This window comes from Bactrocera dorsalis, chromosome 3 (assembly GCF_023373825.1).
Source record: "Bactrocera dorsalis isolate Fly_Bdor chromosome 3, ASM2337382v1, whole genome shotgun sequence".
In the NCBI taxonomy this organism is placed as follows: Eukaryota; Metazoa; Arthropoda; class Insecta; order Diptera; family Tephritidae; genus Bactrocera; species Bactrocera dorsalis.
The window spans coordinates 81,427,979-81,455,039 of NC_064305.1; the positions used below are offsets into that span (position 1 = coordinate 81,427,979).

Consider the following 27,061-nt stretch of genomic DNA (forward strand, 5'->3'; position numbering starts at 1 on the left):
ATTGCCAAGACTACGCTGTAAGCATTTGGGTACCCCATAGTATGATATACTGGAGGTATCGACAGTGAGGCCGCAGAGTCTGTTAAAATTCTCATCAATCGCATTCATCCTGAACGGTGACTACTCCTCTTGGACTTAGCAAGTGAACTTCATCTGGTGCCGCAAAGGACCAAACTGGTCTCTGCGTGGCCTATTGGTCTTAGAGATTAACCTAACTTAATCAATCGTTAGACAGCAGGTTTATTTGTTTGATAAAAAATAACACGTCGCTTGACCTATAAAACCTTATAATTTAAAATATTTTCTACATATCCACCCAATAAATATTTAAGGTCTACGAAAATGATACATCTGCCTCTGGAGATATAGAAATTACAAATCCAAAAGTTTTAAAAAAAGTTCTTTAGTCAGAAAACTTTATTCCTTTAACAAAGAAGTTTAAAGTAGCAGAATACTTTCTTAAGTCCTTAGGTGCTTACCGATAAACTTTCTGTATGAAGTAGAGGCTATGAAGCACTTTAGCACTTTAGTAGTTTTTTTCACACACTAGTTAATAGATCAGTGACTACTTTCCTCTAGCATCTAGTTAGATTCGTTTTGATGCCTGGCCATTGTGAAATTTAAGGAAATTGTAAGGCTGATGAGCTTGCTAGATAGATAGTCGAGGAATGTCCCATGATCATAGGCCTATTGTGCCTATCCTAAATTACAAAGACTCACCTAGTCTCAGAATAATGTTAAAGTCCTATATACTGCTGGGTGCTAGCGGAGCGATGTGGCCCCTATTTGGAAATATGGATCCAATGGCCTTTAAAGTAGCTTGCTTGGAAACGGGTAGGAGCTCAATGACTTCTTGTGGTTCATTACAGCATGTTTGGTTCTCAGCCAAAAGAGCTCGGCAAGAGCTGGTCATATAATAAGATTGTAAATTTCATCTCAAAACTTTGTTTTCGTAAGTTTCGTTCTTGCCAGATCAAGACTAAAATACTTTTTACCTACCTTTAAATATCGGGCTGAAACAGTGGCAAAAGTAATATAAATCCTGAGCAGATTTGTGATAGGTTCCGTGCGGTATATCTAGATTTAGTATCCCAATATAGGAGTTTTTATCTGGCTTCATAAAGGATTGTACTAATTGCAGTCTAAGTGTGACCCTCCGTAATCTTGGGGGGATCAACCACCTAATCTAGCCTAGCCTAGGAGACCTAAGTTATTTTTCCCTTAGTAACCTCCTTATATCCTTCGCAATAATATAAAATAGTTTTCATTTAAAAGCGTACAAAACTCTCAGTTCCTTCATTCAACAATTTGAAGGTAACTTTGAATTTCAAAGACAAAAAAGTATCCGTTTAAAAAAATAAATGTTATATTTAACATTGTTCTCATTCAAAGCGTGAGATATTTAAAGTACATCCTCGCGTTTCCAATTTTAAAATGTTAATGTAAAGATTACGCCGCATTCACACGGACTTTCCCACAAAAAATTAGTTTTCTGGGTGTGTACGCTTTTATTAAAATAAAATTCGGATGCGATTTCCGATCAAGTTCTGTGTATTTATGAAAAAACCCTTAAAATATGTTTAAAAACAATAAACTGAGCGACGAATATTAATATATAATATGCCTTCTTTATTCATAAACATAACGGGTGATTTTTTTGAGGTTAGGATTTTCATGCATTAGTATTTGACAGATCACGTGGGATTTCAGACATGGTGTCAAAGAGAAAGATGCTCAGTATGCTTTGACATTTCATCATGAATAGACTTACTAACGAGCAACGCTTGCAAATCATTGAATTTTATTACCAAAATCAGTGTTCCGTAATCCGCTTTTTTATCGACAAATTTTGTTCAGCGATGAGGCTCATTTCTGGTTGAATGGCTACGTAAATAAGCAAAATTGCCGCATTTGGGGTGAAGAGCAACCAGAAGCCGTTCAAGAACTGCCCATGCATCCCGAAAAATGCACTGTTTGGTGTGGTTTGTACGCTGGTGGAATCATTGGACCGTATTTTTTCAAAGATGCTGTTGGACGCAACGTTACGGTGAATGGCGATCGCTATCGTTCGATGCTAACAAACTTTTTGTTGCCAAAAATGGAAGAACTGAACTTGGTTGACATGTGGTTTCAACAAGATGGCGCTACATGCCACACAGCTCGCGATTCTATGGCCATTTTGAGGGAAAACTTCGGACAACAATTCATCTCAAGAAATGGACCCGTAAGTTGGCCACCAAGATCATGCGATTTAACGCCTTTAGACTATTTTTTGTGGGGCTACGTCAAGTCTAAAGTCTACAGAAATAAGCCAGCAACTATTCCAGCTTTGGAAGACAACATTTCCGAAGAAATTCGGGCTATTCCGGCCGAAATGCTCGAAAAAGTTGCCCAAAATTGGACTTTCCGAATGGACCACCTAAGACGCAGCCGCGGTCAACATTTAAATGAAATTATCTTCAAAAAGTAAATGTCATGAACCAATCTAACGTTTCAAATAAAGAACCGATGAGATTTTGCAAATTTTATGCGTTTTTTTAAAAAAAAAAGTTATCAAGCTCTTAAAAAATCACCCTTTACATATATTCGAGCGACAATGCTATGTTAGCGAACGTTCTCTTCGTGCTCGCTTACAAGATAAATCTCATATTCGTATTATCTTTATTATAATTACTACTTTAACGCCACGAAGTACATGCAAACAAAGTCAATATAGATTTGATTTAGTTGTTTGTAGGAAACATAATTGCCTGCTACGTTTATAATTTGTTTGTTAATATGTATGTATGCATAAATAACCGAGTTTGCTAATGCAAATGAGCATTTAAGATAAACAATTTTTCAATCACATTTACATATTATCTCAGCTGTTGCAAATGCGAAAAAATACAAACAACGTGAAAACAATGAAGGCTAAATTCAGCTACTTGAAAATTATAACAACAACAAAAGCAATAACGTCAAGTACAATAATAATGTGACAACAAACAAATCAATGCTAATTCAGTTTCACTCAACAGGAAATACGAGTAACACGGCAATTGGAAGTTTCACAAAGCAGAGCGAACAGCTTGTCTTGGTCTGAGCAGTTGGCTTACAGAAAACCGGCTCACCGCCAAGTAACTAATCATTTGACAGCACGCTTAAACCAGTTTCCTACCTCCCACTGTATGGTTTCCGCTACTTCTAAGCTATATTTAGAGTGTTTTTCGCAAATATTAAAAATTATGTTACATAATTAAGTTCAACTAAGGCTGAATTTTACTATTCTGATTTACATATGTACATATATGTACATATGTATTTGTATATCTTATGTAAAATAACAACTTATAATGGGAAGAGAACTTTAGTTAATTGTTGTTGACTACTGAATAGAAGAACGTATTGATGTTATTGCTCTTGTTATGATTGACCGAACATTATCATTATCGTTCAGTTTTTATGGCAGCTATATGCTATAATGGGCCGATCTGAACATTTTCTTTTGAGCTTGTACCATTGCTTTGGACAATAAGCCGAGTTTCGTGAATATGTCTCGTGAAATAAAAAAGTTTTCCCAGAAGGACTGGATTTTGATCGAACAGTCTGTACGATAGCCGAAATACGAGTTGTTTCTGGAGAAAAATTTCGTATCGATACCTCGAAAACTTAGGAACTAGTTCGCATACAGGGTTTGTCCGGAAAGTAGTAGGACTGACTTTCTTTCGCATTGACTTTTTTGCGCTCACCGACTGGATTCGATAGAGGGTGTTCCTAGCTAACGAATGTTGTCTCAGCATTTGGAGAGTTAGGAAAAACATTTTCTGTGAGAGGTGCAAATCGTTCGTTTGAGAGGAGATACGCGATTAAATTCTGTGTGCAACTCGGTAAATCTGCCGCAGAGACGTTTGATATGATCAAGCCGGCTTACCCAGATGTCGCTTTAGCGATGTTCGGGAAGAGGTCGCTGATGAAGGTCCTGTTGGAAGACCTGCGACTTCGACAAACACCTACAATGGGACATGTTGACGCAAAGTTTTGAACTCAGACCGTCGGCTAATGAATTTGTTCCTCTTAGACAAACCGTTAATGCCACGTTTTAAGTGGAAGTTCTCAAGAGACTCAAACTAATGGTCAATTGGGTACGACAAGGCATCGCAGCCGATAGGAAGTTGCACCACGACAACGTCCCGGCTCACACCGTCTTTCTTGAGAACAACGGCTTAACCAAGACCGGCATCCCAACGCTTCCTCAGCCGCCCGTGACGCCTTCAATGCTTGGAATTCACGCTGGCACCGCTGCATCGTCATCGAAGTAGGCTATTTTGAATGTTTTTAAAGAATTCTTACGATTGGTTCTATAATTTCTTTTAAATCGGACAAACCCTGTATATACAGACGGATGGCCATGCCAAAATCGACTCTGCTCGCCATATACATATGTATATATTTATGTGGTCACTGACGATTCATTCTGGGTGTTACAAAGTTCGTGGCAAACTCAATATACATATACTGTTCAGGGTATAAAAATCTCTAGAAATTATTAAAGAATCTTCCCACGATCTTGATTTCAGCCCGTCATCCACGTGCATGGGATACCAAGAGCTACTAAATATATCGAATATTTGGACAGGTCATAAGCTTATATCAATTTGCAATTACTTTGTGTGGAAAGAACTGTTCGCATTTGCTCGTATATGTTCTATGAAGTGAACCATTTTGTCACCGAACACAGCAATAATACCCGACTTTAAATTAAATGAGCTTACGAAACATCAAAATACAAGATAAAGATACGTAAATTTTCCAGCTGAGATAGGGTTAAGTGTTCATAAAAGTCTATATGCAAACAGCTCTGTTTACAGCTTTTTTACTTTAAACCGTTGAAATATAGTATGGCACATTAATATGCACAAATATGAGTACGTACGAAACAAAGGAACAGCAGCAAAAGCGAAAAATGTCTACTGTCAACACTGAGTCCACGTACAATGACATGAAAAGTCCACATGAAGTATTTACGCCGTCTCAAGTGATCGGCTAGGTATTTTGCTTATACGTGCAAAAATACAGTATATCATCACATCTACACTTACATATGCATAGTTATATTGGTGCAAATGTGCTTCATGATCAATATCACAATTAGTACAAATTATGGATACATATGTTGAAAATATATACATATAACAGTATTAACTGGCATTTATTTACCTGATAGACCCCGTCAGATGTCAAATACCCCAGCGTGTCATGTGTAACATTGCTAAAGCTACCGCCTTTCACATTGCAATCGCTGAAAGCGCTGCAATATTTATTGTCTATGCACCTGATACGGATATTTTTTTTACAAAAAGAGATAAATTTTCTTTCTTTTGCAAATCAATTTCCATGTACTTAAAAAAATTTCCTTTGTTGCCAGCAAAACCCCCTCAAATAACTAATTTTGTAGACAACCGTTAATTGAATTTCGGCACGTAACAATTGCAACCGCTTTGCCACCTCGATGCACTTGTATATGTATGTGTATATACACGTGTTGCTGGCAACTCGACAGGGTTTCTAATAACTATTAAAATCGCAGTTTTGTTTTGTGTTTTTATTTTTTTTTTGCTGAAATAATTTTTTTACACTTGTTTTCTTGCTGTAACTGTTGTGCGCACCGCACTCAAAACGCGCAGTAATTTGCCTTGAATGACAGGGATTTAATTAACTTGACAACTCGAATATTGTTGCTAGTCACTGTAGTAAGTCTTCCACTGTTTTCTGTTGCTATCATTTGTTTGTACTTCACTAAATTAGGCCCACTTAATTATTGATATGTTTATGAGCGTCTATTATTAGCTTCATTTATTTATCTGCGTTTATTTTGTTGCTTTTTTTTTAATTTTTTGGTGAAATTTGCTTACAACCCTTTGGAAGCGTTGATGTGTTTGATTGAGATGTGTTTATGTGATTTGCATGCGTTTGTTAGTTGTTTGTATTGATAATTTGTTACAAATCAATTATTACTTTTTCCAATAATGCTTTTACTTTTTTCCGATACTTTTTGGTTAAAAAAATATGATAGGATCGATACATATACATATATATCCGAAAAAATATTGCTCACCCTGTTCAACATAAGACTTTCCGAAAAAAAATTTCGTTCATTGTAGAAAATTTCTCAACTTTCCCGGCAATTAGTTTAAATGGGTTTTGAACTAGGCTTATGTCTTCAAATTTTAGGAATAAAAAATATTCTGAAATACCACATACTTCGAAAACAACAAACTTAAGTGTTAGTTATAGAACTTGTACTTTATTTTTGGTTTTTTACAAGCCTTGATGACCAATGAAAGGTGTGGGCTTTATATTTTAATCCAACTCTAGGGGAAGGAGCTTAGGAAAAGATTTTAGGGCGTTAAAATATATTCCGACTTTTGCCAATGAGTGCCGAGTAGTGGCCGTCATTTGAAAAAAAAAAAAATCAATTTTGCTGGGTAACAGGCCAATTCCACGTTCTTCCGATGTCTCATCTCAATCAATTGGGAGATGCTTAAGTGATTTCCAGCTAAGGAAATACACGGGATCGTATATCTTTCCGTTATAAAATGGCAAACCTTATTGAAGAGAAGTGTCATTAGAGCAGCAGAAAATATGGCGTCGTTTGTTGAGTATGAATTTGTTGCGTCCCTATTGAAAACACTTATTACTTACACGTGTTTCAAACTCTTTCTAAGCGGCAATAGAGAGCATCTTACATAACCAGATTTATTTCTGTCAATTCATTTCAATGATAATGATAAAGTAATTAAAGGGAGTGTGATACTGATTTAACTAAAATATTCTAACCATAATACTTCAAAATTGTGTAATAAAAATTAGGAGGATAAGACTAGTTAAAAACAGTTTCATGACTTTTCTGTTAAATTTGTTATGTATATCGATAAAGCTATTATTCATACTCCATCACATACTCCACAGTAAACCGAATGAAATTACATAAAAAACACCGAATTATCGCTGAATGTAATTTTATGCCACCGATGAACTACAAATTTTCGTTTGACACTGCAATTTCGTTGGAAATGTTTTCAAAACAAAGCTATTCACTGCCCAGCGAGTGCTCATAACTTTAACGAGTCGGTCAATCCAGTTAACTGTAACAGCTATATTACCTTTTGAGGTGTAAAAGCACACTCATGCATGCATATACTGATGAGTGATGAGTATGTAGCATATGCAGTCAACATACATAGTTGCTTGGGCGTCTATTTACGCAAGTGTTGGACTTATGTATGGTCAGTTGACACAGCAATGCAAAGAATGAAAACGAAACGTTTGAGGGACGTTAATGGCGCCTTGCCGTCAACACACATACTCGTAGGCATCAATACCTATGGTACATATGGTATATACAAACCGACTACATACTTGCAGCATAACTTGGCATACGCCGAGTTACTTTTAAAAACTCATTTAGGTGAGCAAACACATTTATCTTCTTCTACGGCTTTTATTTACTATTTCGCCTTTTGTAACTTTATCACCTTTGTCGACTATTTCTTCATAAAATTTATGCTTAGCGATCTTACACTGTCACAACAAATCATATGTGTACATACATATGTATGTCTGTCTACGATAGTAGTGAGCGCTATGTGGTGAAATTGTGAAATCTTTGTGGTGTGTTGGGGTTGCTCCGCTAGGTGAGTAATGCTGCTTTATTCGAGCGCTTGTGCGAGTGTGCGTAGTGTCATGTCGGCGGTTTGTTAATGAGATTTTTTGTGTTCGTGACTGGGACAAAGTCAAAAGTGCCAATTTTATTACGAGTTGTTATTGGATTTGTTGTTCATTCAATTAAATGTCATTTTCCATGTCTTCGCGACAGCCATGTCACTTGACTTTTGGTATCGATGACGTGACATTATTGTTGTAGTTCTTCTAGCTTGTAAGCGGCCACACGCGCATAAAATCACGCGTGAGTCCTTAACCCATGTGTGCTCATCACTTGCTTGTCTTCCGGCGGACATAGATATTTTGACTTTTATTGTTTTAATATAATTCATTAGTTGGATTTGTGTGCTAATAAAAATATTGGATTTTTCTTCATCCACTTCATTTACATAAATCAATTAGGGAAGTTTTTATTAACTTAATTGAGGAAATTTTTATTTTCCAAATCTATTCTTCGAACATTTTGTTTTGTTAAATGTTTGCGCTTTGTTGTTTTTGGTTTGTGTTGTAATTTTTCACGCGCCACGAAAGCGAAAGTGCATTTACTGCAGTGAGCATGTAATGGCAATAACAACAATAACCAACAATAACAATAGTTTAGAGCTCGAGTATTGAGTGACATAAATAAATTATACGCCAATGCTTGGCTTAATCAGTCAGTCAACGGCGAAAGCAGAACGGATGTGCTTTAGTGGGGTGCGTCGGCTGACGCGCGCGCCGACGTTTGTCATCTATTTGACATTTATGGGTTTTCGGAATTTTAAATGCATTCTAAAAAGATTTTCGAGTATTATGATTTGCCATGTGACGCGGGTCTACCCATCGAATGTGGCAGCATATGCGGGCACCACTTACATGCTACTATTTTATATGTGGCTTATACATATGTTATGGGTTTTGGGGTGTTTGCTGCCAATTGACATTTAAAATTTTCTTAATGCACTTGAGTTGTCAGTAAGTAGCTCGTACAACGGCGCATTGCTTGCATCAATGCAATTTATGCCTTTTGATTGAATTATCATTTCAACTGTGGATATTGTTTTGTTTAGCTGGCAATCGAGAAAAGATATAGAGTGTGAACTCATCAGTCTGAATGTGAGGTTTTTGTATACAACAACTTACAGTATGGAAGTGAAAATTTGAAGCAAAATAAACTACATATATTCCGTAATCTCAAACAAACGTTACAAAACCTTTTAGCTACGTGGCCGTAACAGTTATTTTCGAATATCAGTACCAAAACTAGTTTAGCTTATCTTCACAAAAAGTGCACCGAAGCTTTAATAACCTCGTAAGTTTCTTATAATGACACAACTAAGTCTTATAGTGCTCCGATCTGAACACTTTTTTTGGAGATTGTACCATTTCCTTCGACAATGACACCTGCAAAATTTGTTGAAGAAATCTCTTAAAATGAATGAGTTCTCCATAAAAGAACTTAATAATGATCGTGTAGCTCATATGGCAACTATATGCTATGGTGTTCCGAAATTGTTCAGTTCTTAGGAGATTACTGCATTGCCCTGGGCAGTAACGAATGCCAAATTTTATGAATATATCTCGTTAAATGAAAAAGTTTTACTTACAAAAACTTGATTCTGATCGATAAGTTTGTATGACAGCTATATGCAAGAATAGTCCGATATCGCTGGTTCCAACAAATTAGTAGCGTCTTGCGAGATTTCAGTTCGATCTCTAAGAAACTGAGGGATTACTTCAAAGAAAGAAGCCTAGCGACCGTAGGAGACGTCATTTTTTGATTTTTATTCAAAGTCGGGCATTAAAGTACGAATATTATGCCATACATCAATGTTTTTGTCTTGAGAAAATTATTTATAAATAATTATTTTTCTAGAAATCATTAACTTCAAGTACTCCATTGTGATTCTAACCCATCAAAACTCAGTTATTTTTCATCAACTGACGGGTTTCGATGAATCCAGTAGATCTATTTGAAAATCGCTGAGTGAATAGCCCAAAATTGCTGCTAGATATATCATATTTTTCTATCAGTATATGAGCTCCTATTGTTTCGCGAACTCTTTCCAATGACAGCAAGCCATCAATTTCACTATTTCACAATTTGCTTACCACACAATAAATCGTTCGCGTGGATTTAGATAAAAAAGAAAATATCTACGAGTCACTTTATTTATCGCAAATGAAAATCTGAAATCGAAAACTCAATAAATTTACATAAGTTATTAATGCTCATTGATTTATTTGATTAATCCCGGAATTTTTTTGACACAATCTACAACAACACAGCCACATATGCATATATGCATATATGCATAATTCCCGTCGGTGCACTCCATGAAATACCAAATTGAATGCCAACATTTTGTGTGAATTGTTTTGCTTTGTTGGCAGCACAGTGTCACACAGCATGCCACAACAGAGTGTAGGCGCATACAAAAATGCATAATAAGTGCAGACGCAGAGCGGAAAGCCACAAAACATGCCTTAAATCGTGTCTTTCTAGGTGAGAGCTTGTGGCGAGAAGAAAGGCGTGCTGTCATGCCTTTGACTTTGGCCATCGCACAAGCACCTATACATACATATGTATGCACCACAGTGATCACCTACAAAGTTTGTTGAAAAATATATATATAATAGCTTGTGAGTTGGACGCAAATTCGTTTGAAGGTGTTGTAGGCATATAGTTTACTGACGCTGGCAGCGTAGAAAGTGTGTGACGTGCAACAGTGCGTTTGTATTTGCCACGCTGCAGAAATGCAATAAAAATTTATGCATACGAATCCGCTTACAGTAATGCAAATGAATAAATGAATGTGTGTATAAACATTAGGGTGTGTCATGTTTAAGCAACTGTTTTCAGCCAAAAAAGCAAAATTGCGGCATTCGGCAGAAGAGCAACCTGAAGAGTTTCAAGAGCTGCCATTTTATCCAGAAATAATAACGGTTTGGTATAGTTTGTAGGCCGGTGGAATCATCGATCAGATCATGTGATATCATTCGTGTCATTCGCCAGTTGCAAGCCTTAATGCTCCAATGAGTCATTGAAAATTGGACTATAAGGATGTATAATCTGAGACGTAGTGCCGGCCAACATTTAAAAGAGATAATCATCAAAAAATCAATGCCAAAGAATGCACTTTCGAATGAAAATACACATTCCCGATTACATTTGAAGTTTATGTGTTTTTTTTTTAAATAGTAACCTTGAATGGATCATTCATATCGAACTATGAGTTTGCATATCTTCAGAATGATTAACAGACGAAAAAGTTTTACGTAATTTCAAACAACAAAAAACACATTTTTCTGACTTTATTCACCTTTTTATTTCGAAAGAATATTTGTTGAAATTAGTCAACATTCGACACACCCTAATGTACTGATAAACATGCCTGTAAATGTTAATATGAAGTATGCATTTCTACATTCAGACTTTTCCCTTTATGCTTGCCAAGAGATTTGCCTTTGAAAGCAGAGCGAAGCGTTGTGTTTATTGACAAGAAAAAGTCTATACGAAAATCCCTTGATTTGGTCATTTCGCTAATTCAGACTTATTTGCCCGTGGTTAACGAATTTTTTAGAAAATAATTAAATATGTTCATTATTTTTTATTTTGTTTTTGATACCTCAAACCTTGGCTTGCTTAATTTCTTTTCAAAATGCAACCATGTGCAACAATATTTCCATCCTTGGATGACCGCGAGGTCATTCGCTTTTGCATAAATTTCTTGGAGTTTTTTTATGGACAAAAATTAAACGAAATTGTCAAGCCAACAAGCCTTTCAAAATTTTTTTATTAATAATTACTATTCTTTATATAACCAGGTGTGGTGGCCATCAAGATTTTCTACAAAAATTAACAAAATTCGGTATACAAGGTGCATTCCAAAGTAAACAGGACATAAAAAAACAGAACAAATGGTTTTTTCGGCAAAATCAATTTATTTTATTCAAAATAGTCTCCTTCTGCTTCAATACAGTTTTTTGCACGGTCCAAAAGCATGTCGAACGAGTGTTTTAGCTCGTTGGCCGGTATGACCGCCAGTATGCCGGTGCAAGCCTTTTGAATGGACTATATGTCTGCATAACGCTTTCTTTTCATTTGCAAAAGCATTTTTCCGAAAACGAAGAAGTCGCACGGTGCCATAGCAAGTGAATACGGGGAGTGGTTAATGGTTAAAAAGTGATTTTTGGTGAAATAATTGTCCTTCGAATGTTGGATTCTGAGCAATTTTTGGTCGACAGTCAATTTGTGCGGAACAAACCTTGTACACACCTTTCGTAAGCCCAAATGATCGGTCAAAATGCGATAAACTGATGTTTTGGAGATGTTTAATTCCATTTCCATGAATTTAAATGATGATTTCGACTGATTTTTGATGAATTCACGCACAGTTTTAAATTGAAAAAGTCCTGTTTGCTTTGGAATGCACCTTGTATATGTTTGTATGAGTGCCTTCTTGATAATCACAAGTGGATATTACCCCTTAAGAGTAGATTTTATGATAGCAATAAACTTGCGACTAGCTAATGCTACCATTTATAAGTTATATCATGCATTATATTACTACTTATTTATATAGAGCATATAAATTTCTTATATTCTCTTAACCACCATGACAGAGCAGAATCAATTTCATTTTTCTCATTACAAATATTTGTCATAAACAAGCTGAACTTGAGATCTCAAATGGTTCACAAAACTAACAGCTCTTAATTGAAGGTGACTTTTATGGCAAAAATAAACAGTTCACTTATTGCAAATTTCAAGATCAGTGCGCTTGCTCGGCTCAAGCGCTGTTGCATGCAGTCAACGTCTCTGAAACAATGGTGAACGGCTGAGGCGGCATTCCGAATTTAGAGGCGGTTTGTGCCACTCATGCGTATACTAGAACAATAGATTCACCTAAACGTACTTTATTCATATTAATTGCAATGCACGTAACGCTCAATTGAGCAACGGCAAAGCAACTATACAATAAATTGCTTTAATTTCTGCTGAACGCCGGAAAGGCGCTTGCAACGGGCAATTAGCGTTTTTGAGAAAAATGAATAAAGTAATCCATATGCGCGCGCGTGTACGTATCTAAATGCATTGAAAATTCGTTAATACAACGCGTTGCCATTTATGAAACATTTCGCATTTTTAATGGTACTGAGGTGACGCAAACAATTTGCATTCGCCAAGCAAGCAAGGCAAGCGAATTTATTAAGTGGAATATTGGGAAAATACGTCATAAAGCTGCATAGCTATTAAAAGCCTGGCATAATTACACACTTTAGTTGCTAAATTTTTTTAGAATTTTTGAATGCTTGTGTATATTTGTGTGTAAGATGTATATATGTGGCACAATCTAAGAAACCAGTTAATATTAAAAGTGCGTTTTCCAAAAATCCCAACAAGTCAAAATTAAACATAACTTCTAAAAATAACAACAACATAAACTGCATTCAATTCTCGCGTAAAAAGCATTTGCAAAAACAATTAACTCGCGCACAAACCGTTTTTCATAAGTAATGGTAATAGCGCGAATAAATAATGCGTTTGCGGCGAGCGCTTATTAAACGGCCAAACGGTAAGCATTTACCTATAGCTGACGGCCATTGGCGTTCACTTCGTGGACGGCAATAAAAAGTAGCAAAAATGTTAAAGCTTTAATACCCTTTACATATTAAAATAATTTCATTTCGATCGTTCATTTTGTATGGCAGCTATATGCTATAGTCATTCGATCTAGACTATTTTTTCGGAGATTCCTCCACTGCCTTAGAAAATAACCCGTGCCGAATTTCGTGAAGATAACTCGTCAAATGAAAAAGTTTTCCATACCAGGAACTGTTCTGAAAGGAAACTGGTGGCAAACTTTTTCAGGGTATAAAGATACAATAAAATGTTGAAAAACAACAACACTTTAAGCGTTTTGCTTGCGGCTTGCAACTTAATGACATCATACATATGTTCATATACATGCTACATATTTATATGTACCATATATGTATATGTATACATGTATGTATGTGTGCACATATACCCACATCTGACTTTGGCATTAAATGTTTTTGCTAATCACTAAGCGCAGCAGAAAAACTCGCTTAAGCCGTATTTTCCAAAGTGCTGTCGAAGCGCAACTTCAACCGAAAACTAAGCCAAATCGTTAGCTTATTTATTTACTTTTTGCTATGCTTCTCTTTTGACATTTACTAAATTTTTCTGCAGAAAATTTAAACTTGATTTGTGCTACGTGCGCCGACGTTTGACCAACCATCGACCAGAGTCAGAGGCGTGTCGGCAACATTGTTGACATACATACATACATATGTTTTGCTAATGTTTTCTTTTATATTTGCGATTTCGTTGAAGAATTGCTGTGCGCATAGCTATTTTTAGTGCGCTTGCGCAGATTTATGTGTGGCTTGGCTAAGCTGCATTACTTGTGTTTACATAAGTTTAAATGTATGAGTGTGAATGTTAGAAAAAGTTGCGAGTGTTGACATTTGATGGTGTAAATAGTTTATAGACATGCTCTATAATTAACTTAAGCAAGTTTTTTTTTGTTTAATTTTCATTAGCAGTGACATGAGTTAGAAATATTGATTACAAGTTAATGTATCAGTTAATATCTGGTTACAGGTGCAGCTCATTAAACAAGCCGCGGTTTTTCCATTTTATATTTATGTGAATTAAAATTATTTTTTTGCCTTAATTTTCAATCAAACTCTCCTCATTGCAGCACACACATTTTCATAGTTTATCTGGTTTCCCCCAGAGTGCCCAAATTTTGAGTCTGTACTTGTTTTAGTTTCTCCAAAAAAATTATTTGTTATGTCTATTTATTGGTTTGACGTCATACTGCGTTAAAATATCTTAAATTTTGTTTTCGTCGAAATGAAAAACACCTTAAAACTGCTTCAACGCTATGACACATTCATCAGAAGTCTCAACACGTTTATCCATTTCCACAGATAACGAGCGTTGATAAGATAAAATTCGAGAAAAAAATGTAAGATAAAATAGTACAAAAACAATAAGCAGTTCAGAACAAATGTTTTTTAGAGATTGTAGAAATTTGAAATAAAATTTAATTTCGTTAATTTCGGCTACAACTAAGCTATAATAGCCTTCACCGATGCATTTCTATTGCATAAATGTGTATAAAGTGGTCCTTTCTCGATTTTGTTTAGACATTTTGTATGGCAGCCATATGCTAGAGTAGTATAATCTGAACAATTTCTTGGAATATTACAGCGATGACTTAGATAATAATCTGTGCCAAATTTCGTGAAGATATCTTCTAAAACAAACAAGTTTTTCATACAAATATTGGATTTCGATCGATCGGTTTGTATGGCAGCTATATGCTATAGTGATCAGATATCGATGATTCCGATATATGAGCAGCTTCGTAGAGCGACTAAGTTGTGTACACAATTTCAGATGGATATCTCTAAAACTCGCATACATATGTATATAAAGATAGACATACATGACTAAATCGACTCAGCTCCTTAAGTTGATCATTTATACTTGACAGAGTTTCCTTAATAATAATAATACAGTTACTAAAACTTTCAAGCGCTTAAAAAAATATTATAAACGGTTATAACGGAACCATTTCATAGCTCATAAACTTGACAACTCTCTTAGCGAATATATTCTAGTACTGTTTAGAGGTTTGATAACTACCAACTACGTAAACTGTTTTCCAATTTCGTGGCTAATATTTATTAGCATATTCTGCAGACATATATTTTCATTAAAAAATATATTTATTACCATTTTATTGACTATAAATACTGCACTCGTGTTTTATAATGACTATTTAATATGCATTTTTCAAATTTCAAAAACAATCACGTGGTCCATTTTATTCATTTACGCTACCGCAGCGCCATAAAAATGCATTTTTTATCACCTTCTGGAGCCAATATCGTCAGCTAAAGTCTTTAGAAAGTCAATTCAAAAGAGGAAATTAAAAAAAATATGGCATCCAAGCGAGTGAACGGCTTGAAATATTCAAATTATAAAGCGCTCGTTTGCAGCAAAACACTGTGATAGAGTTGTGACATAAGAAGGTTTATATAAGCGAATTTAAACGAGCGATTTGTCTATATATTTACATACATATGGTGTCCATACGAACATGCAATGCAGATAATTACAATATATAGTTCGAGGATATTATTTATAATTCTCAATCTGTATTTATAAACCATTTTTCCGCCTAAGTAGCACGTGATCATAGCTTTTTTGGTTGTTTTTATTTCAAGTGTTAAATGAACAGGACTTTCCTCTTCAGAAATTGTAAGCTTGAAGTTGAATCTGTTTTCAGATCGAGAATTTTCCAATTTTTTTTTCCGAAAAAATGGTAATACTTTGATAGACACGTGTGCCAGATATTTTCCGAGCTTCAGCTTCCATTGTGTGTAGTTTAAACATTTAAAAATTTTTCCTATTCTGAAAATTTAATGGATTTTCATGAGCAAACGCATCTTCTTAGTCGAAAATAGTCAGTACAGCGCCAAAAATGTAGCCATGTATAATAGTAAATTTTGAGTCAGTAGCCTTTCGAAACTGTGGTCCGAATGCGTTTCCTCTCACTAAAATAGCTTTACCATGATATTTTGCCGAAACCATTGTTGTTGTTGTTACAAAAAATCACGTTTCACAATTATTCTTCTCTCTGGCCGTAATGCCATTTGTAGCAGGGTTTTCAAACAAAAATTGTCCTCTGCCTGGAAGACAGTTGTATCTTTATGATGAAAATTAACCTGACTTCATATTCGATATCGAAATTCTTTTCGATTATTGCGCTTAAGTTATAGTTGGGCAATAATAACAACAAAAAAATTAAAAAAAAATTATCCCAGCTCAAACTCAACATCAAACCCATTTCTCACATTCTCTAACTGAACGTTGTAGGCTCGTTTTTGCGATCTCTAAATGCCGCGTCCGTACCGAGATGATGATGCTTCATCAGTGAACATTATTTCTATGTAAAAATTCACAGCAGAAAATAACTGTCAATGTCAAAATAAGATATGACAAAAACACCATTAGGACCACCCTGCTCCTAGCGTGTATATACATATGCCTGTATACCGCCAATAGCCGAACACTTCAAAGTGGTCAAACGCGCTTTTCAGCATCATTTTTTCACCACATACTTCAATCGCATTTTTATTTGCGACTAGCAAATATTTCCAATAGAATTGTGCAAACGCTCAACATACGACTGCCAACTATTATTGAAATAAAAAACAAAAATAACAACAACAACAGATGCTCTATGCTTGCGTGCATCGAAGCGGCAAAGTGTTTGCTAAAATTGATGATCTGCCAAAGATAATGAAGTAGATAATGATGCTGGGGACGACGCAGTCGCAGACGACAATGGAGGCGACAACAATGATGATGTTAGTTAAAGTCATTACAGTTAGACTGTGTGATGTTGGAGCATCAAAAGCGATAGCAAGTCAAACTTGCTTTGGGCCAGCAGCAGATGGCTGTGATGCTACCAAGTGCATATATGTACATATGTATATATATGTGTGTATGTATTCAATTTATGTTTGAATGTGTATGTTTTCAATTTATGTTTGTATGTGTATATTTTCAATTTATGCATGCATGTGTGTATTGAGCCAGCATGATTTTCCAATGTGCCTGCTTGTGACTTGTTCATTTGCTAAACTTGCTATTAAAGCTTAGCTGTATTGTTATACTAATGTATAGTATTTTGTTGTTATTGTTGTTGGCAGTTCACACACTGCTCACTTTGCTGGACATGTGAGTCGCTCAAACGAGTCAGTTGACTCTTGTGTAAATTTAATGACGCTGCCATACGATACTTTTGCTGTGCCTACATATTTGCTTACACTCACATTTGCATATATTTATGCTTATTTATGTGTATACATACACGCATGGCTATCTATGAGTTAGAAAAGTTATATTTGTCGTATAAACTAAACAATATGTGTATTTTTCAATAGTTTAGTAAACTTATCTAAAGTGCGATCGGTGATCATGACTTGATCATCTCGTTATTTATAATTCAAATTCAATAGGCGACATTTAGATATAGAGAAATATAAACAGTAATTATTTAATGAAGAAAATAAATATATACATACAGTATATCACTAAAAAAGGAGACTTACGAAAAATTGGTGAGACACATTTCTAACCTTAAATCAACATTTTTTTAAATGAAATTTTCACTCTTTTTTAAATACATAGCATAATCTGAAGAATGTTTTGAATAGAATTTATGAAGGAAAATATAGTAAATATAGTATAACAAAGAAAAATAGTTAACTTCGGCTACACTGAAGCTATAATAACCTGTACAATTTTGTTTCTAATGACATTAAATAGTATAAAAAGATCTTTATCTTTATTATGACTGGTCACTTTGTCTGGCAGCTATGTATATAGTGTTCCGATGTGTTGAATATGCTCGAAGATTATATGGTTACCTTGGGCGATAATCTATGCCGAATTTCTTGTTGATATTTTGTCGAATAAAAAAGTTTCCCATATAAGAACTTAATTTTGATCGATCAGTTTGTATGACAAGAAGAAGAAGGAGAAGAAGTTTTTTATGACAGTTATATACTAAAGAAGTCCGATATGAACTATATGTTCGAAGATTATAAGATATGCCAAATTTCCTGAAGATATATTTTCAAATAAAAAAGTTAACCATACAATAACTTGATTGGGCCGATCAGTTTGTACAGTAACTATATGCTACAGTCGTCCTATATCTATGGTTCTGAAAATTGGGCAGGTTATTGGGAAGAAAATTAGGTGTACAAAGTTTCAGTTCGATATGTAAAGGACTAGTTCCTATATATAGACGTACAGACAGACAAAGAGACTTTCATGACTAAGTCGGCTCAGATCGTCACAGATATACATATATAGTTGTGTAAGCACTTAATAGATTTTATATGTATGTAGTCGCCGAGGTTTCCTTCTCGGTGTTACTAAACTTCATGGCCAACTTAACATACCCTCTTCAGAGTATAAATGTTTCTTAACCTCAAATTCACCAATTGCATAAATTTGCTTTATTAGTTTATATTTCATTTAGCTTACAGCGTTCTAAAAACAAATAAAATTTAATTTTCGATATAACATGCTTTTTATTTACATTTTGAGATATATTTAGTAACCTTTCCAGTACCGGATAAGCGTATCGTTTTCAGCAAAAACAAATTTTCTTTAGCAAAGAGTTAGAAAGTATGCTGTTACGTACCGCGAAAAATTGTAATACAACAATAATACTATATTGAAACTATTTCCTTCACTTTATATAATAACGTAATAAGTTCTCAACCAGTTTATATTTTAAATATTTTTTTTACATTTTTTTTATTTTTATTTATTTTTTTTATTAATTACTTTGAAAACGTATTTGGAGCTAAAAATAATAGTTATTTCAAGAGTGAATTTATTTTGTTTTCTTTTCAGCCTTTATTTTTTAAACATTTCTTTTGTGCTGTCAGCATGGTGAAAATGAGTCAGACATAGTAGACGTTAGCTGTCAGTGCCATATTTATCGATACCGGTTTTGTTTTGTATTTACAAACAAAATTAAGCGAATATAAAAAATCAAGTCGAATAAATCTGGCAAGTAATTTATTTAATTGAACGATTAAAAAAAAAAAAATTAGTGGAATAAAAAATACAAGAATTTATTGGTTTAATCGGTACTTTTTTTAATTAAAATTTATTAATAAATTGGCTAAAAAATTTAAAAAAGTAGAAAATAAATTAAATAAAATACTAAAAATAAAAAAAAAAAAATCAAAGTAGAAAATAAAATTAATAAAACTTAAAGTGGTGTAAGAATTAGTATTGTTTTTATTTTTTAAATTTAGTATAATTAAAAAAAATTAAATTTTAATTAAATTAAGTAATTGAATTACATTTTTTTTTAAATTTTTTTTTTACATATACAAAGCAATAATTAACGCCAACATCGCTGAAATTGAATTTTCTTAATTTATTTTTAATAAAAACAAACAACAAGAAATTTAATATAATATTTCTTTAACCAAACTCTTCCTCCAAATAACTTTTTCTCGTACCTTCCTTTGACTCTGCTTTCGGAAACTGATATGACCTAACGCTATATGTATATAGTACATAAATATCTGTATATACATATGTATATGTATGTATCTGCAAATCAAGGCATTTTGTTTGTGCGTCTGAGCATTTCCAGCAACACATTACACATTATGATTCCTTTGACGGGAATGTTTTGTGTGGGCCGCTAACTGCATGCTGTTGCAGCTGCAATTTTCGGAACATAGCACCACGTACAAACATAAGCAAAAAATTATTTATGCATTAACCAAATAAAAAACTGGTTTTGCGAGAAATTGCATTTGTATGCTTGTATGGAAGTAGCTTCAAAGTCCCTAAACGTCAGCCCAGAAAATTCAAACATTTTGGAAAGATAGAAGTTTTCGAACAAATAATTTTTGGAAAATATAATTACAATTACCCATGTTCTATCTACTGCTAAAAAGCTAAAATTACATACTAGAACTTAGCACAAAGTTTGCATAGATTTCTTTACTTAAAATTGGTGCTTGCATGGGACTATCTATCTTCTTACGTATGTACATATGTACATGCATAAGTATATTGTATACTACGCATGCGCATCTAAAAACCGTTCATTTGCTGCCTGAGGTGAATATTTAAAACGGTCCGTTCTGACTTGTTGCTTATTTTTGGCCTTTTCTCTTCTGCATCAGCAGTTACACCGCGTGACGAAAGTACGAGCTCAGCATATTTGCTCGCTTAGCAATCGAGGCACGCACACACAGACATACCATGTGACTGTATGTAGGTGTGTGGTGACTTTCGTGTGCAACCGTGCGCCTGCGTAAAATGTGCTACGCTTGCAATTTTACTGATTGTCTCGCATTGCAATGCGTTTTTCTTATGAGCACACAGCTGCTGGCATACATAGGAAAAAATGTGTGTAAATACGAGCATTGCACGAGTTGAGTACCTTCGTACCTCAGCACTCACGTTGGCCTGTCCGATTTGCAAATGTGTGTCCCTCATTTCCTCAAGCCGCTTCCAACTGCGCAATAGGTAGGTAAAAGGCGGCAGATATGTGGTGTGTTGGTATGTATGTATGTGTATAGTTATACTTGTGTAGTAGGTATGCTAAATATATCTATTTAGGACCGGCTTTTGCCAGACTCGTACTGCAAGTATTTATAGTTCCACTTATTCTTATCTTTCGCATTTCACACACTACAAAGGTATTTGCGGAAATCTTTCTGCATGTATGTATGTATGTAGCGCCTACACTATTAGACTTTTGCTTGCAGCTGTTTCTCAACGCTTTGCAGCCAGTTTTACCAGCAGCAAGGTATTTATTTGTTTACTTCCTTGTCGTTGGTGTCTAGTCGCGTTATTCCCTAGTTTTACATACCGACATATACCTGCATAGGTGTTGGTGTTGTGTTTTTTCTTATTTATATTTCAAATTCTTGCCGATAAGGAACCGTTAACCTTTCACTCCGCGCTTGCGCCATCAGAAATTTCCATCCCCACGATTGTTTGCCATATGTGCCATGACTATATATGTACATACATACATATGTATACATACGTATGTGCATATGGCTTGTACTATCTGTATGTGATCGTAAGTACGTCTGGCTTATGGCTAATCTCCCTACTAATCTGCACCGCTAGTCGCGGTACTAAAATTCTTTTGATTCCAAAAAGTAATAAAATCATTGTTTACATAATAAGCGGTGGCTTAATGAAGTCATTATTTTTTGTCATAAATAAAAAAATTTGAAGAAATCACGGTACTTGAACTTGTGCCGGCTAAATAAATTATATTATTTGAAGATAAGGCATATGAAGTCTACGTATGCACAAATATGTATGTATGTATGTGTGTTTGTTGGCAGTCATTGCCACTTATCCAATGTTTTTCTTCATACAAGGATTTTTTTTTTCAAAAATAAAAGTAAATGTCTATTTTTATATAGAATAGCCGAGTGGCTTGTAGATTGTCTCTAAAAACTCACAAATTTAAATTATTACTCTCCAGAGTATAAAACATATAAATTTCAAAGTCTTAATGCGAAAATCTGTCTCATATTTTGTTTTTTAATATTACTCTGGAGAATTCCAGAGTACTGTATTATTAATACTATATCTATTTAAAATTTTTGTGCACAAAGAAAGATTAAAAAAATGAAGCCTGTCGAAGCAATCTAAATTGTTTTCAAGCTTACACCGAACTTTTCCGAAGCTTAGCTTTGATTTACCCAAAGTTCTTCATTCCGAAAATGTGTGAATTTCACTGGTTTATGAATAAACATATAAAATGTCTAAATTTGCAAAAAAAATAATATTAAATACCAATAAAATTTTCGTAAATTTGATTTTTTTTCAAATTGTGTTTTTAGTATTTTTAAATGTATACGAAGTAAATATAGGTTCTAAGTTCGCACTTAAGATGTTTGTACATATGTATATCACTATCGCTTTTTCCGGTAGAAAACCGCAAATTGACCGCATTTGCAGTATTTTTGACACTACTTTTTACGAGCTGTTTTCAATAAACAACGGTATTTTTTGTCTAAAAAAATATTTATATTTATTTATTTATTTCCACATTAATGTTGTCGCCTTCAAAATAGTTCCCATTCGATATTATGCACTCATACCAGCGCTTCTACGAATAGTCGAAACAGTCCTCAAACTCAATATTAGGGATAGCCTTCAGCTCTTTCCATCGTTATCATTTTCACTTATCTTGTAAAATGGCGGCCCTTTAAGTTTCTCTTTGTTTTTTGAAATAGGAAACATCACCCGGAGCCATGTAGTGGCGGTTGGTCCATCGATACAACATTGGTTTTGGTCAAGAGTTCACGAACGTTTTCTTTGACCCATTTCTTTGAACAAACGAAAATCGTCAAACTCATAAAAATATGTCTAACCTTAGTGCATGCTATAGACAAAGTAAGTAATTATCATAGCTGAAAATTGTATTATACTTAGGGGCATGTACGTAGGTTGCCTTTTATATTTCGGGATTTGACAACACTAGTGTTGCAATCTGGAAACTCACAATTGTATCGTAAAGTTGGACATTTTTGATATTGCACTTACTCAGAATGTTTGTTTTGCGCTTTTTGTGTTGCTTATAGTAACTTAAAATATTCTTTTAGACTAAAAAAAATGGAATTGAATGGAATGAACGGAATTTTCGCGGGATTATTTACACCTTTTGATGTTGATTAACTCATCAAGAGTGCATAGATGAACATATGTATATGTACATCAATTTTTGACGATGAAGCTTCATCAAGAACCAGTGTTTATCGATGGTATGGTAAATTCAATCGATTTCATATATCATTCCAAAGCGATTTTTTTGATCTTCCAAAATCATTTGAAGTTAATTAAATTTTTTACTATGAAGCTCTATCAAAGACTAGTTTCCATTGATGGTATGAGGAATTCAATCGAGGTCGTTATTGATGTTGGAAGATGAGCATTAGTGGAAATACCATACATTCAATATTGCATGAACATTTTACTGTATAAAAAATTTGTTCACGTTGGACCCCACACAGTGTGTCAATCGCTCAAAAGAATGCTCGTGTCGATTGGTCGAGTGAAATGTTAATATTCCCTTAAATGAATAATAGTATGGTGGACTGAGAAAAATATATTCAGAAACTGATGCTATTTGCAGGAAAAACATATGGCAACGCTTTAACCAATTTTTAAACATTTTTATCCGATAAGTATACAGTTTAGTTTCTATATGATAGAAATTGTTCGAGAAGTGGTTATAGTAAGTATTTTCTTCGTTTTTTTCGTTCCTTTTCCATAATGTTGCTTTAAGTTTACTTGGAGTTGTTTATTATACCAAGTTGGATCAACATAAAAGCTGTTCTGTGCGCTTCCTGTTAGACTGTGTTTTACTTAGCGCAGCTAAATCACAAGCCTCTAAGCAATGGAACCAATTTATCAAGTTTCACTGGAACGTTTGGGTGTATATCAATAATAATACTCCTAATGAAATCAGTAGTTTATAAAATCACGAAATTTTTTATACTTCAAAAAACCTTAGCTGCTGTTAAATTAACTTTAATTAAGAAATTTCTATATATTATTTAGACTCTAACTTGGTATATTTAGACTGTAATAGTATTCAAACGTTTTTAAAAATGTAAAGGCTATTTGCTTGAATATTCTTGAATATTAAATATTTATCACGCGATTTGTGCTAATATTTGTTCGATGCCTTTCGCCATTCTAAATATTGGCTGTTCTCCAAACTCGTTTCACATGTTCAAAACATTTCACCAATTCAGCAAAACCGCAAAGTTTATTACCCAGCTTAATTGATGTATACTTTAAGCAAATTTCTCTGGTAAATGTAAATTTTATGCCATAATAATTATTAATATAGTTAAAAGCTTCTGGCATTAATTTTACATTTTATTATATAATTATACATCATGAATTTTCATAAGAAATTAATATTTTTAATAGAACGCCATATATTCTGAAATATCCATTTTATTATAATATTGAAAGGTGTTTCGCGATAATTGCTTCTGAGAAATGAATGAAGTAGACCTTAACCCTCGCAACTGAATGATTATTTTTATCACGCGGAGAAACTATAAAGTATGCGTAGATTTTTTATGGTCAGTAGACTACTATAGAGTGGAAAGTAGTAAATAGTAAATGAATAAAATTTTCTTCGGATTGCATCATGTTCAGAATATCATGTTAGTAATAACAGAGAAAGAATCGTTATATATTTTTCATACAGTGGAAAAATTTTTGCAATATTTTTTCTATACACTCAAAAAAATCATTACATAAGTTTTTTCATACACTCAGAAAAATTTATTTAAAATTGATATTTATTATTCATACAATGAGAACAATTGTTCTATAATCAATATTCCTTATTTATACAGCGAATGAAGTCAGGAACGATCAAATTTCAGTGATTTGGTTTTAATTTAATTGCATACTTAATTCGAAATTGCCATTTCTTTATTGCTCAAACTCAAACTTTCTTTCGGCATCTTTCGCGTTCACTTAGAACATCCCAACTCTGTCTTAAATACTCAAAACTGCTACTCTAACACTTGACGCTTCGCTTGTGTAGTAGCGTAGCGTAAACACCTTTAGCAAATATCGCCAATAATGGGCCTAATATTGACTTAATATTGCATTAATAAACTATTGAAACAGTTGCGTTATTAAATTTGGTTTTGTAACAAAATAATTGCGATTTAAAACTTTCGAAAGCGTTGCGTTGTGCCCACATGTGGCAAGCCGAGAGCACATGTACGCTCGTAAAATGCAGTTAGAAGTGGAAAGAATACAATAATGTTGAGAACTACTAAATACAGCCGCATTATTATATTTGTTTGTGTAATAAAATGGTGAAGGTAGTAAGAGGTGGTTCAACGTGAGGGCGGAAGCGCCAGTCAGTTGTATGTGAAAGCGTTAAAGGTAGAGTTCTATTTTGAGATATCGCCATGTCGCCAGCGACAGCGATCACTGCACACGACTGGAAAAAACGGTAACAAATGAGCAGACAAAGCAAAATGACGACAAACAAAGGTAGCGACAAAAGCGAACGAGCAGGGAAAAACGTAATATGAAAGATAACAAAAAAAAAGATGAAAATAAAAACGGAAGAATATGTACAAAGAGTTGTGCGGCGGTGAAAAGGAGCGTAGTAAGTAGTTTATGGCAGTAGGCAAAATGTTGTGGTGGTAGTGATTTGTCATACGAATCTGCTGAGCAAAGTGGTAGGAAAACGTGTTAAATGCGGTGATATGATGCTAGAGAGAGTTAACACTATCCGTTTGCTCTACAGAGCTGATGACATGTCGCGCTGCTCTATCATCAGACCATCTACCAACTAACTAACCAACCAACAAGTCAGCCAGCCAGCCAACTCGCTTAACAACGACAACGACGATGATTTTATGACTTTGTATTTTATGGGTAGTTATTTATTATATTTTTTATTTTACGTAAAAAACAATGCACGTACATATGTATGTATGTATGTGGGCAGGTGGTTAGGTACTCGTTCATCGAGTTTAACTCAATTATATCATCAAATTGGAGCGTAAGTACGTGTGCAAATGATTCTTAATTATTCTAAGAAACGTAACTCACCTTGAAATATATATTCGCTGCTACGTTGAGTAGTTAGATATATCCTTTTATATTTGTCTGATTATAATCCACAAATGTTTTCTCTGAAAATGCAAGCACAATAAAGGTACAGAAAACCTGTTACCGTTAACAGCAAAACAACAAAAAAAAACGACTTTGATAGAAAAAATCACCACAAAGATCAAACGAATTTGTAGCTCAACTTTCTCGCAGGAATGCACTTAAAAAACAACTCTACTTTCAAAACTGTTTTTGAAAATCTTTAATAATATTTTCAAACAATTGGAAAAAATCACAAATAAATCTTCACTGTTTTTATATGCTTTAGTTCGTTATTGTAATGCGTATATACTATATTCATGCACTTATGTACATCTGTATGTATGTACCTATTGCTTTGTAATTGAATTTGTTTTTTTTTACCGATTTGTCTTTCGCAAGCCGCTGTACGTTTTTAGACACGTTTTTAACACCTGTTGGTGCTCGATACAACTGAACGCTCTGGAAATTGAAACTCAGCTAATAACCAACTGGCGAACGTCTACAGTCTGATTGCCGAGCGCACAGCGGCGTCTAACCAAGTGTGGTGAGTTGATGCAAACACACTCAGTCCATATGTGATTGTGTATGTTGTGCTGTTTGTTGTCTCACTGGAAGCGCGCACAGATAAGCACCAATACAGTTGCGCATGTTTGACTAGACACACAGATACACGCTGTTGGTTTTATGTGTGCGTTGCAGATGCGCTTGGCAGTGCAGCTGGAGAAAAACGCCCACAAATTTCGTGGCATTGTGTGCGCGTTCGGTTGTTTTTCGTATGCGTGGAGATATTTCGGAGTTGTTAATACAGTGGCTGCAAAATGTCGTACTTTTAACAGTTTGGTTGACAATCACATGTTTAGATACATTTGTTGGTTTCAAATGAAATATTTTAATTTTCAATGATTTTTGTGTGGAAGTATTTTAGGTTTCTGAGAATATTTATAGTATATTTTTTTCCTTGAGTTTTCTTATACTTTATTTGAAAATTAGCTTTTATATTTACATTGTTTATATAAAACTTAGTTTTAATTCAATTTGTAATGCTTTATTTTTCAGAATGCGAATAACACAGAATGCTGTACTTCACATTCACATATGATACTCATGTAA

At 34.3% G+C, this 27,061-nt stretch overlaps 1 protein-coding gene across 2 annotated transcripts in view; it reads right to left on the minus strand.

Moving 5' to 3' along the window:
* Window positions 1-26,478, minus strand: part of LOC105230016 (uncharacterized) — a 51,043-nt gene extending 24,565 nt beyond the window's left edge. The window contains exons 1-2 of one of the 2 annotated variants that reach the window (XM_011210582.4): window positions 26,333-26,478; window positions 25,910-25,992 (exon numbers count right to left, since the gene is read on the minus strand). The gene's annotated coding sequence lies outside the window, so the exon portion shown is untranslated. Of the gene's footprint in view, window positions 1-25,909; window positions 25,993-26,298 lie in introns of both variants that reach the window. The other variant, XM_011210581.4, reaches the window with a different exon arrangement.
* Window positions 26,479-27,061: the final 583 nt, after the last annotated feature.